Raw genomic sequence first — 12,003 nt, forward strand, 5'->3', positions numbered from 1 at the left:
ACGTTGTTGCGTTATTAAGAGAGACCTATTTATTTTTAAACTGTATACGAGCAAGAAGACTCGAACTTAAATTATGTTACATACAGTTTCAGTTCAAAATCTAATCATTTTATGAAAGTGTGTTTCTTAGGATATAAAGTTAATAGCTTTACCCAAAAACATAAATTTAAATAATTAACTTTTTAATTGAAATTATTGGAAACTTAATACCACTTGGATTTTGAACAAACTTTAGATTAGTTATAAAATTAACAAACGAATCAAAATTTATGTTATGATAACATAATATATAATAACATGGTTCTCTAAATGGAATTTTGCAATACAATGGTCTCACTACAAAAGAAGTAAATTTTCATAAAAAACTGTATTCATAAATATAACATATTTGATAACTACATGTGTCACTGAGCAGCCAGATTTTGTTTAAATTTAGGTCTCGCATCATGTATTAGTCTATGGTTGCAAACTATGCGACATCTACCGTACATTAACGTCATCAAAGAATAAGTGCATCATCCATCCGATCTAGACGTCTTTTTTCACTCCGCTGTTTTCTGTCATTTTATACAATCGTAACTATGTGGTAATTATATTTTATTTTCGTCAAAAACATGTACAGATATGAACCTATAACAAAGCTACGAAAATAAAGTGTTAACAAGCGAGGAGCGTAGATTGTGGTCATTGTAAAATGTAAGTAAATTCTTTATACCGACAATTCCGTGTAGCGATTTCTTTTTGTCGTTTAATTGTTTAAGTCTTTTACTTCAATTTTTTAATAAACTTAAAAGTAATATGGCAAGTAGTTGTGTACCAATCTAATAAGGATAATTACGTACAAACCAATTTTGCTTGGTAAAATATGACATGGATTGAAAATCGAATTATAACGTTTGATAATTCTATTGTTTCTACATCTCTGTATATATCAATGAATACGTGATAGCATCCATTACAACAGTGACGATGTAACAATGAGTACACATGCCTTTCAAGGTAATGTTAGGGCGCTGATATGGTACACGGTTTATTGGTATGAGTACTTCCTTATACATACAAACTTTGATTATACAATTATGCATGTTTGGATCGTAGCCAGTGCAACACTTACTGAATTCATTATAAATTTAATAACTAACTTTTTTATTAGTTTATTATTTTGCTTCCAATGTTGACTCATGCCATGAAGGGAGTATGTAATCTTGGATAAATTTGACATGAGTCATTAGTGTTATAGAGGTTATAGAGGCTAACTAGTCATTACAGGAGATAATTGTCCACTCTTATTTTGTTTCCTATATCCATAAATGATATGTAGTTTGAAAGGCACATTAATTTATTTTAATGAATGCAAATGTACAATGTAGAATGTGCTTTGTATATAATTTTAATTATAAAAAGATCAAATATTTTTATTGTGTGACAGCAACTAGTTAGTCAATTTAAACATAATTGTAGTAGATGAAGCATGTTACATTTTCAATGGAATAGTTATTGATTTCCTTTAAAATTATAAGAAGTGAATTGTTAGAGGCATTATAACTTAAAAATCCATTGATATATATAGTTTTTTTATGTTCAATTGAATGATAGGTTTACTTATTATGCATGCATTATCTCTATTATAGAAAATCCTATATTTTAGTACATGTTGCTTATCTATTTTAGTTGCTCTGCTAATTCTAACCTTGATATTTAAATAACATAATTATTAAATAAACATCATACACAACTGCTGACACAAAAATATTTAAATGTGTTTTTAATAAGATTTGTTATCTTCTTCATAATTTAAGCAAGTGTTAGTCATTATTGTAATGTGCATTGTTTAAAAAAGGTTGCATTTAGGGGTGATCTTTTTTTAGTTGAAATGTTTGCTTAGATTATATCCTCAATGGAAAGGTTTATGTTGATTTGTAGGATGATTAGTTATAATTGTATAAAGCTTTTACACTTATTTGCAATAGCCCTGTATAAATTGATCATTCTTGAAACTCAATTGTGGTGCGATGGGCCAATAAGTTTTGGCAGTAAGTCTGCAGCTAGTAAACATGTTAATAAAAAAAAAATTCTTACTATGTTGTTGTTATATTATCTATTTATTTAGAACTCATTGATCTTTGAATTAGGTTGTGTACTATAGATTAATTAATAGTGAATCTCCTAACTTTTACAATCGCCAGAAAAATATGTTATATGCAAGAATCAAGCCTTTAACGAGAACCTTAGTAAATTGCCGCCAAATTAAAAAAAACCTGAACTATTTTTAAATATGGAATGGACAAACAAATTTCGAAGTTTAAGATTTATAACAAAAAAAATTTGATTTGAATAGGTTGGTGAAACTTTGGTATTTTACTTATTTGTATTGCTTAAACTGAAAAAATGGACCTTATTTAAATTTTGTGTTACGAAATGAAGAGCTATCTTCAAATCTTCCTGATCAGCAGCTACTTGTCGAAAGACAGCTTTATGTTAATATTTACGAACTTGGTAACTTTTTATTCATAGATATTGCTAAAATTAGCTCATTAGTTATTATAAAAAACATTATTATCCGCTGAGATGACACTAACCTGAATTATGTTCTGAAATAGTTACAATAAAATCTGTTTAGTTTTTATGAGGTTTATATTGCTTTTGAAAAATCTGTAGTAATTGGACTAAGAGTATGGGATGAAAAGTCTAACGGGGGGAAGTACATGTCCATCTACTGATGTCCTCTGTAAGGCCCCTAATACGGCGACTTTTTCTAGCAATGTTGTCGCGAGTTTAGAAAACTACTACTACTACAATAACTAAAACTACTAACTACTACTAACCCTTGTTAATCGTATTTTTTTTTTTGCGACTCGATTCGAACGTGCGACAACGTCGCTACTGCATTGCTATAAAAATTTAGCGAGGGTCCTCAAGATTAAAATACTATTTTTTTAAGGAAAAAACTGGTCTGTTGTCTTTCACTTGATTATTAACAAATACAGGGTAGTGTGGATAGTATTAGACTAGTAAATTAATAGTCTAAAGGCTTCTCAATCCCTTTTGTTATTAAACTTTGATACACTAGCATACACTAGCGTCTGTAAATTTAATTCTGTGATTGCAATTAGAAATTTATCGACGATATTTTTGACTAAAAATTACTTTCTTAATAGCGAACTCTAAAATGTATATGAATCTACGTGCAATTCTATAAATCGGAACATAGTATTTATCCCGAAACCAGCCTTTATATTCCAAAATGCTTTTCATTTGATTGACTATGACTTGTAAGTAAAAGTGCATTTAAATACGCGTAATTCTGAACGGAATCGCTGTACCAAGCACAAGGAAAGCGTACATACGTAATATTACTACATAAAATTTGTTAGGGGCTATTTATAGTTCACTGACCTTTCCGCTATGTCAAATCATATCAGATGAAGATGTAAAGGCCTTATGGCTAACAGCACTAATATCATCGAAATAGTAGTCTTAGTTTACTAAATAAAATTGTGCGAAATTGCGTTAAAATTAGCGACTTCTCTTTCGGAACATGATGCTTTAAGATAATCAGTATAAATAATTAGAAGCAGTAGAATAGAGACTGCTTAAAAATCGCAGATAATTATTAAGAAACTTATTATAAAATTTTGAATATCGTCAAACGACATTCGATTATCTCTGGAATGACTGTTGTAGGAAAATTTGTAATTTACAATATAAATGCGGTGTTTTAATTTAACCATTGAAAAAATTATCTTTATGACCTAAAGGTAAAAAAAATGATCGCATATATAAAAATTGCTAGTCTCCAAAATATTTCCATACAATATTCATCAAAGTTAATACCAGAAATAGCACAGCTCATCTCGTTAGTTGACCAGCTAAGGATGCGTTTACATCGTTTACATGCATCTCTAGTTTGCACGGTGCTGACGGGATCTTTAGTGTTCTAAGGCTAATCGTTGTCTGGCTTCTATTTACCCTATCATTTTGCTATTATGTGCTTTGAATGACAACCGTTCGAAATAACCCAGCAACAAAGGGATTAGCATGGATTTTTTATGAACTGTCAAGGTAATTATAAAAAATAGTTGTAAACTCATGTTTAGTTTTTTTACAATCTAACTTTAATATCTCATATGTACTTTAGATTTGCTTATAAAATATTCATTAAAATTCTTTCAGATTCGTTCAGAATTGACGATAAAGCGTATTTCATATTTTTTATTTAAATAATCACATTCCTTAAACTGTAATTAATTAAAAAGAGTAATATTTTTTTGAAGTATGGACGCATTTACAAAGGACAAATTTAATTGACCATTAAGCCGTTCGTTAACACTACTTTGAAGACGTAGAGCTTTGAATACAAAGTGAAATTACTTCGCAATTTTATTTACGGATATAAGTACGTCATAACATCGGATGTCAATCGGTATGAATATCAATAATGCTGAAGATTTTACATAAATGTACTGTGCTATGAAATATTAAAAAAATTGATATTGCTTTATTTCTTTCCATGTGATTCAATTATTAAATTTGATTAAAGTATACATGACACAATGGATTTCTGCCGTTTTGTAAAAAGTTCTTTATTTCCTTCGCTAAATAATCTTGAGGCGACCTTTGATAAAATATTTTTAGGGAGTTTTGACAACCCTACCAGTATTACAGATAGTTTTTAGATAGTAAAGTTCGTATAGAAGGTGATAATCCCCCATTATCCTAAATAGAAGCGTTGCTGGAGTTCCGCCACCTTTTCTAGCGCTAACGCTCTCCTCAGCAGTAGCAATGTGAGCTAGGCAGTAGCAACCTACTAATTCTAGATGGGACTAATTCTAATCTCTGCCGCTCTCTGTAATTTTCGTATTGACTGACAGCCCAATTCTATATTCTATTTCTTCTTGAAGGCTCTTGTGCCAGGTTTCTCCAAGATGCGCTTGCTTAAGCGATTTAAGAGCAATTCGGACTGTTAATGCTGTACTATTGCATGGGATGTAATGGTCCGGGCCATGGTACCAGACGAAGCCCTAGACCTAAGTAGGCTAAGAGTCTTTCGCACTCTGCTCCCTCAAGCTCGCAAAATCTATAAACGATACTTAGGCAACTGTATAGATCTAGATATAAAACAACTCAAGATGTTATTTTTTTAACCAAGAGTCTTCAAAATACTGAAAATGTTTTAAGAAGTTTTTGTTGCAGCACTGGTTCCTCCGCAGATCATTTAAAAATGACGAGACAGTTTAGTTTTTCGATATGCAAATGGATGGATGTCAAATTAAATTAAATATCGCCAAAAATAAATGTATATCAAATTTCGAAATAAAACTGAGTTAACTCTAGATTGACACAATTTTCAGCTTTGAATTCCGACCACAATATTTAAATAGCCAGAAATTATAATCGTCAGTTTCATAGGTAAATACATAATATTCTTGAACATTAACTCTCGCTAACATTCCTCATTAGCGTATAATCTTCGTCAAGGTAATACTAAACATCACGTCAAAAACTCTTATTATTAAAAATTCAATCACATTTAGATTGCAATAAAAGTTAGTATGGTTGTGTCTTCAATGTGTCACATTGACCTTTTGTTCATATTCGTTTTTTTATTTTTAAAAAGTAAAAAATGTAACATTTATTTGAACATACAAAGTTGTTAAAAATGAACTTCATCCATGATGTCTTTTAGTCAATATATTAATACGTGACATCTTTGCTGCTTAACGCCTTTATTATCATTTTGTTCAATTTCATTACTTGTAAACATTACTAAGCGAATAACTTAACTGTTCAACAAAGACTCAATTAAAAATTTGTTTGTCCACTTCTCTATAATGAAACGGTAAGGTTAGGTAACTTATATTTATAAATAATATAATATATAAATATGATAAATTGTTGAACACCTCATTGAACATGATACTAACTAGTTTACAGTTCAGAATGTACCAATCTTGAATTATTTGCTGAATTTTATTAACAAGACCATTAAGCGTGGTTTGAGTGCCTTAGTTGTTTATTATAATATTTCATATAGTTATATATTTATTTGCATACTAAACTTAAACAATTTGTTTCCGCTATCGTCATTATTTTACTGTCTTAAAGTCATGATGTCACACAACACGTATGTGACTCACGATCAACTACAGTGCTTTACTATCGGATTACTTACATTCGTACGAATCTCAGCGTTTAAATATAACCATTATCGATTATTTCAATTATAAAAATCAAAATACTCTATGCGCCCAAACCAGTAGAGAATATCTTATGTTACTGTCCTAACCAAGGTTTTTGCGGGAGTACAATAACTAAATATAGTGTAAGTTTAGTTAGAGGAGTGATCTATGTGGTCCCCCTGGGGTCCACTAGGTTCTCTACGAGGGTCTGAAGATAATAGGGGTGCAAGTTCGTGAGCGAAGTTCCACTAACGTTTATCTGCTTTCGATAGTGAACCTATCAATGTAAACAGATATTTTATAAAGCGACTGTAAAAACCTGCATATTCCATATTTAGTACGTATCAACAAGGTCCACTGTAATCAGCTAAATTTTGAAAGTGGTCTATGAGAAAAAAGACAAGAAATCTTTTAGTCAGTGTCGTGCTTGATGAAATTGTAAATGCCGATGAGTAGAAAGCATCTGTCAATGTCATTATGCTTGATAATATATTTCAAAATATGCGATGCGTGTATGGCTACCATCATAAGAATTCCAAAATGAGTTTGAGACACGATGGTATAATGTCTTGACTCGTTTTATTTATTTTTATAACCAATTTGATAAAAAGGAAAAGATTCTATTTAATTTTTCACAAATTACTATATGTCATCTCTGGTCATTGATAATTTGTTACAGTAATAAGTGTTTTTGTTTTGTTTTAATATTTTTAAGATCAGAGTCAAACGTCGTTTGTAAAAATAACTATTAGGCGTAGTATCATAACAGGTGGCTGTTCTGATGGAAGACTTTTTTTTATATATTTTTAAGATTATTTGTCTCCTATTAGTTATGTTTATGTTTTATGTTCCTGATTTATAGGGACGTAGATAGTGAAATTAGTGAGTAAATGCTATGTACAAAACTTTTCATAACATCGCGCTACCGCTTCTGAAACTTGCGATGGGATCTCGACTTTTTTTAATACACTGGCATTCTGTATTTTTTCTTCACAAATGTTTATTTGCTAATCATGTGTATAATCGCGTGAATAAATCGATTCTATGGCTTATTTATTCTAACAGCCTAACAAATCAGAGACAGGACGGACGGACGGTTATTCAATTTTAACAATATTTTTAAAGTAGTCCAAACTTAAACGTAGCGCAAAACTGTTCATCGTAACGATCTTTAGAAAGTCTTATACCTTGAACGTCTATCCACAGAAGAATCCAAATTATTTATTTCCTAATGTGTCGTTTAATATATTGATATTCCAGAATTTATAAGCCAGCGTAATAGTGTGATAGTGTATTTGTCAAAGTGAAAACGTAAACAATTTATAATGATAAAAATTGTTCGTCTTTGGGAAAGTTCTAAATAAAACTGAATGTTTTACAACACGTGACCTGAAAAATTAATTTGTGATGTTCGCGGAAATAAAAACCTAGCGCTTGAATGTGTGAAACGCACGTACTTTCTCTAGCGAATATGACGAACGCGGAAGTATTTTTATTATTTGAGATTTTTAAATTGCATACATGTGTTTTCATCAACATCAACGTATCGAAACTAAATGTTTCATAATTTCTAAATCGTTATATTAATATTGTTGTAACAAATAGGTAAAATAATTAAACTGTTGCTCCTCTCAATTCTACCAGATAAGCGAGACATATATTACTTCTTGAAATGTAACAAGAAAATAACCAAATTTTCGAATATTTTATTAAACTCGACTTTGAATTTAATATTAAAATATTCTCATATTTTTATTATTATAGTCGTGTCGCCCGTCATGGTAGAATTACAACAAAGGAAGTTAAAAAAAACTTTTTGTCCGGCTACAAATCAAGACGTATGACTAAACATTGCAGTTCGATACGCTGCGTCATCCGTTGTCCTATGTTGCCTTCGAAAGCATGCCTTCAACGGGTCACTGTGAACTTGAATTTCTAATTGAAAACAACTTTATCTTTTACGAGGCGTGTTTGCCATACACTGATAATTCACTGCAAAATAAATGCGAATGGTCTATGAGACTGTCGAAAGGTGTTTTTATTTATGAACAAAACATACACCATAATTTTATTTGACAATTACTGAGTATTTCGTATACAGTACCGAGTATATTTTGGTTTGAAAGGGAGAATATAAATCTAGATCTATTCTTGTTTTATTTAGTTCATTGTCAATAATTAATAAAACTGTTTAATAAAATTGTGCACTAAACTTTGGTTAACTTTGGTTGTGGTGTTGTTATTTGGTTTTTGTTTATGAAACGGACATCGCTAATATAATAATAGTAATTTGATCAACAAGGCTGCTTGAATTCGAAGCTTACGTGTCTTTTAACTGGATTGAACATAAAAAATTGTAATTTTAAAACCACGCGTGAACGATGTTTTAATAAAACATTATAGTTTAATTTAAAACAAGTAAGAAGCGTTAAATACTTAGCAATGAAATTATTGTATAGAATGTAATAGATTAAGGACCTTTATTTGACCTATGACTGTTATAGTCCTTGACATATCAAAATGAATTTCACTAAGAATGTCGTGGGATTGAACACTCGTGCTATGAGAACTTTAAACCGAACTTCAAGTTGCCAGGATTTGCTAATGTTATACGATAAAAAAACATAGGGGCAGATAATAAATAATAATTAATCATAACACGCGGTAATTGCAATTTAAAAAATTGTTATTCTTATTGTATACCTTCATTGACAGCAAGAGAACTATACATTCACATCTCTAAAGCTTTTACACATATAATCAAACATCCTGTATACTAACATATTATGTTTAAATACGCAAGAGGGCATTGGCTCACAGATGAATACGCTATCTAGACTCAATGTATAGTATGCGTAGATGTGTACGGGTCAACTGTCAATCGCGTTCACCCACGCCGGTCGCAGTTCACATGTGTGATTAATTGGTAAAAGATTATCACACCGACCCAGAGCGTAGCGGGCGCGTGTCGACTATGAGAAATTGTTTTACCGTTATTCATATATCGTACCTTTGTTAACGTTTTCCACGCACTGTATAGTTACATGTTTTAGTAACTATCAATATACATCAGTTGCATGATTGGAATAAATATAAAATATTACCTAATCAATAAATAAGGCGTGAAATCGCTAGGAAGATATACTCTATGGTAGTCATTGATGCTTAAAATGATTTTTATTATGGTTGTCAAAACTTTAAAGGGATTTACAGATCATTTGGCAACAAAAAGCTTTAAAGCTTTTACAGAAATTTCAATAATCACCTGTTGAAAGTAATGACGCTAAAATATAAAATATTTCTATTATAATATGACAGGCTAACCACTGTACAGTAGGATAAATTTGATACACAAGACAATAAGATAGCAAACCTTTATAAACTTTAATATGTAGTTTGCTGAATTTGTTTCAACATTACGTTATTATAGTATGTGATTGGTATTCTCACTTCGTATCTCGTTGGCAAGCTCACGTTTGCTCAACGAGCTATGGAGAGCGCCCATATTTCTCTACAAGATCAAATTAGGAATGAGAAAATCCGTAGACAAACAAAAGCAACCGACAAAGTCCAGTATATTAGCAAGTTCTAGCAGTAGTGAACAGGCTTGCACAGAGTGCGCAAAGCATATGCTTTTGTCATATGACAACTAGGATACTGAGATAGAGACCACAGTCCGCCAAAAGCAGCGTGAGATATTCATACGTCCTTGCCATATTTGTAACAAGACGTCTAGATGCAAACCGCTTTCAACCGGTATTATTGGAAATATAGGGAGGAGGCCTATGTCGTAGTAGTAAATTACAACGAAAAAAATTCTGATCAAACCTACCATAATGCTACGTACGATTTAATTTTCGAATCTGGTTTTATAGGTGACTTAAAACCTAACCTACCAATATATGCTTCAATAATTGATAGAATAAATTTATTTTAATTTAATGCAATTTCAATATTAACAATAATTGTCAGTTTAAATGCTTGTAATAGAGGTTTGACTTAGCCATCGAACTATGAACATCTATTACTCACTCTAATATAAACAGGAAGGATGTATTGCAAAGTTGTTATATTATAAACCGCAAACATTACTAAGTACCGTTTATAAAATATGATAATGACAAACGGTTCCTTTGCAATGTTGTGCTAGATATTCTATATTGGCTACACTGTTTTGTAGCCAAGACGAACATCACATTTAAGTTTTTCTAGTAGGTATATTAAAGTTCAACTAATATCTACTAGAAAAACATGTAAACAAAATGTAATGCTATTTTGTAATGGGTTCTGCAGTATACATAGTAAATAATAATATATAGTAATCCGAATTTTTACGCTCTTTACGTATTATGTTATGTATTATTTCTACAACAATCGATTTTTCAATTGAGTGTACTGTACCACATACTAATTTCTGTGAAATGTTTAATTTACAAACTTTAGTTTTGATGAACATACATATTGATTGAATTTAAATTTACATTCTAGATTCACTTGTATAGTATATAAAGTAAATTTGTTTTCGGGTGAATTTTTTTTTGATACAGGGACGTCCCGTTCTTTTACAGTATTTAGGAAATTTGGTATTGCTACATTTATTTATTTACCTTTTAACGAGTAATATAGGATAATTGGTTATAGTTATAAAAGCTTGACAGACATTTATCGTGTTTAATCTATTTGCTTTCAATTAAAATATTATACACCATGTTAAAGAATGAATCGTTTCAGAAATAATACATAAAGTAATGAGTAAAGGGCGTAAAAATTCTGAAAGTATAAATAAAAATAAATTATTATTTACTATTGAACTGTTAGAAGTTATTGGTCAGTTACATTACAATAGAAAAATAACTAAAGTATATTTAATAGTAATCAGTTAACACAGAATGATTAGAAATGAGTGAAAAACATAAAAACTTTTTGCTGGCATGACCTTTATATTCATCTCTTGAAAACTTTTACGCCTATTGTAACCAATTACACTGCATGGTTTAAATTAAGTTTGCACGTTTGTTTATATTTTTGTTCATTTTGTTGTTTTACTAGTCGTTCCTAAAAATGCTTCCCCGCTTATATTTTTATTCGTGAGCCTCCAAACGAAATTACTACTTATTTTTAGATAAAACCCATTTACGTTATTATCATTAAGTTTTTATGAAGGTTTTTTTTATTAATTATTTTTAATGGAAATTGGCACTTAACTCGTTAACCATCGTATAGAGATTTTTACCGCAGAAATATGAAAAACTAAAAACTGCAAATACGCACAGTAAAACCTTGTTTGCAAATATTTCCTTATCAGCCCATACGGAAATTCACTACGAGAGTCAAGTAGAATATATAGTTAACACATAAAATAATTACTCGATTGAGTCAAAATGAATAAAATTAACTGTTGTAACCTGTAATCTGAAAATATTTAATGTGTTCAATTTTATTTATTGTTTAATTGCCAGTTTCCAATATTTCCTAATTCTGTGTGAGAAGCTATTAACTAAAAAGGTTGAGTTCAAACCTACAAGTATATGTGAAGGGGTTAAGAATTTATAACTATTAAATGTTTTATTTATGTTATGTTCATAAAGCGAAAAAAATACAGATGGGTATTTTATGTTTTAAAGTATAAATTTCTTTATTCAAATCTGTGTATAAAAAGGGAATCCCTTTTTCCTTAGCTCAAGTCATAACTTGACAAACACTTATTGATTCTATCTATCTTTTTAAAAAATTTAATACAAAGGAAATTGCGCAAAAATTAGAATATTTTCAAAAAATCTAATGACCAAATGTCTCAGTCTTTTGACAGTTCGTCTTGAACTTC

At 30.3% G+C, this 12,003-nt stretch overlaps 1 protein-coding gene across 4 annotated transcripts in view; it reads left to right on the forward strand.

Moving 5' to 3' along the window:
- Positions 1 to 500: 500 nt before the first annotated feature.
- Positions 501 to 12,003, forward strand: part of Dmtn (transmembrane and coiled-coil domain 2 protein Dmtn) — a 49,440-nt gene continuing 37,937 nt past the window's right edge. For all 4 annotated transcript variants that reach the window (XM_068768587.1, XM_068768585.1, XM_068768588.1 and 1 more), the window contains exon 1: positions 501 to 696. The gene's annotated coding sequence lies outside the window, so the exon portion shown is untranslated. The remainder of the gene's footprint in view (positions 697 to 12,003) is intronic.

The sequence above is a fragment of the Battus philenor genome, unplaced genomic scaffold, assembly GCF_028537555.1.
Source record: "Battus philenor isolate CCGP_79_NKW_IND1 unplaced genomic scaffold, ilBatPhil1.0.hap1 SCAF_26, whole genome shotgun sequence".
NCBI lineage: Eukaryota > Metazoa > Arthropoda > Insecta > Lepidoptera > Papilionidae > Battus > Battus philenor.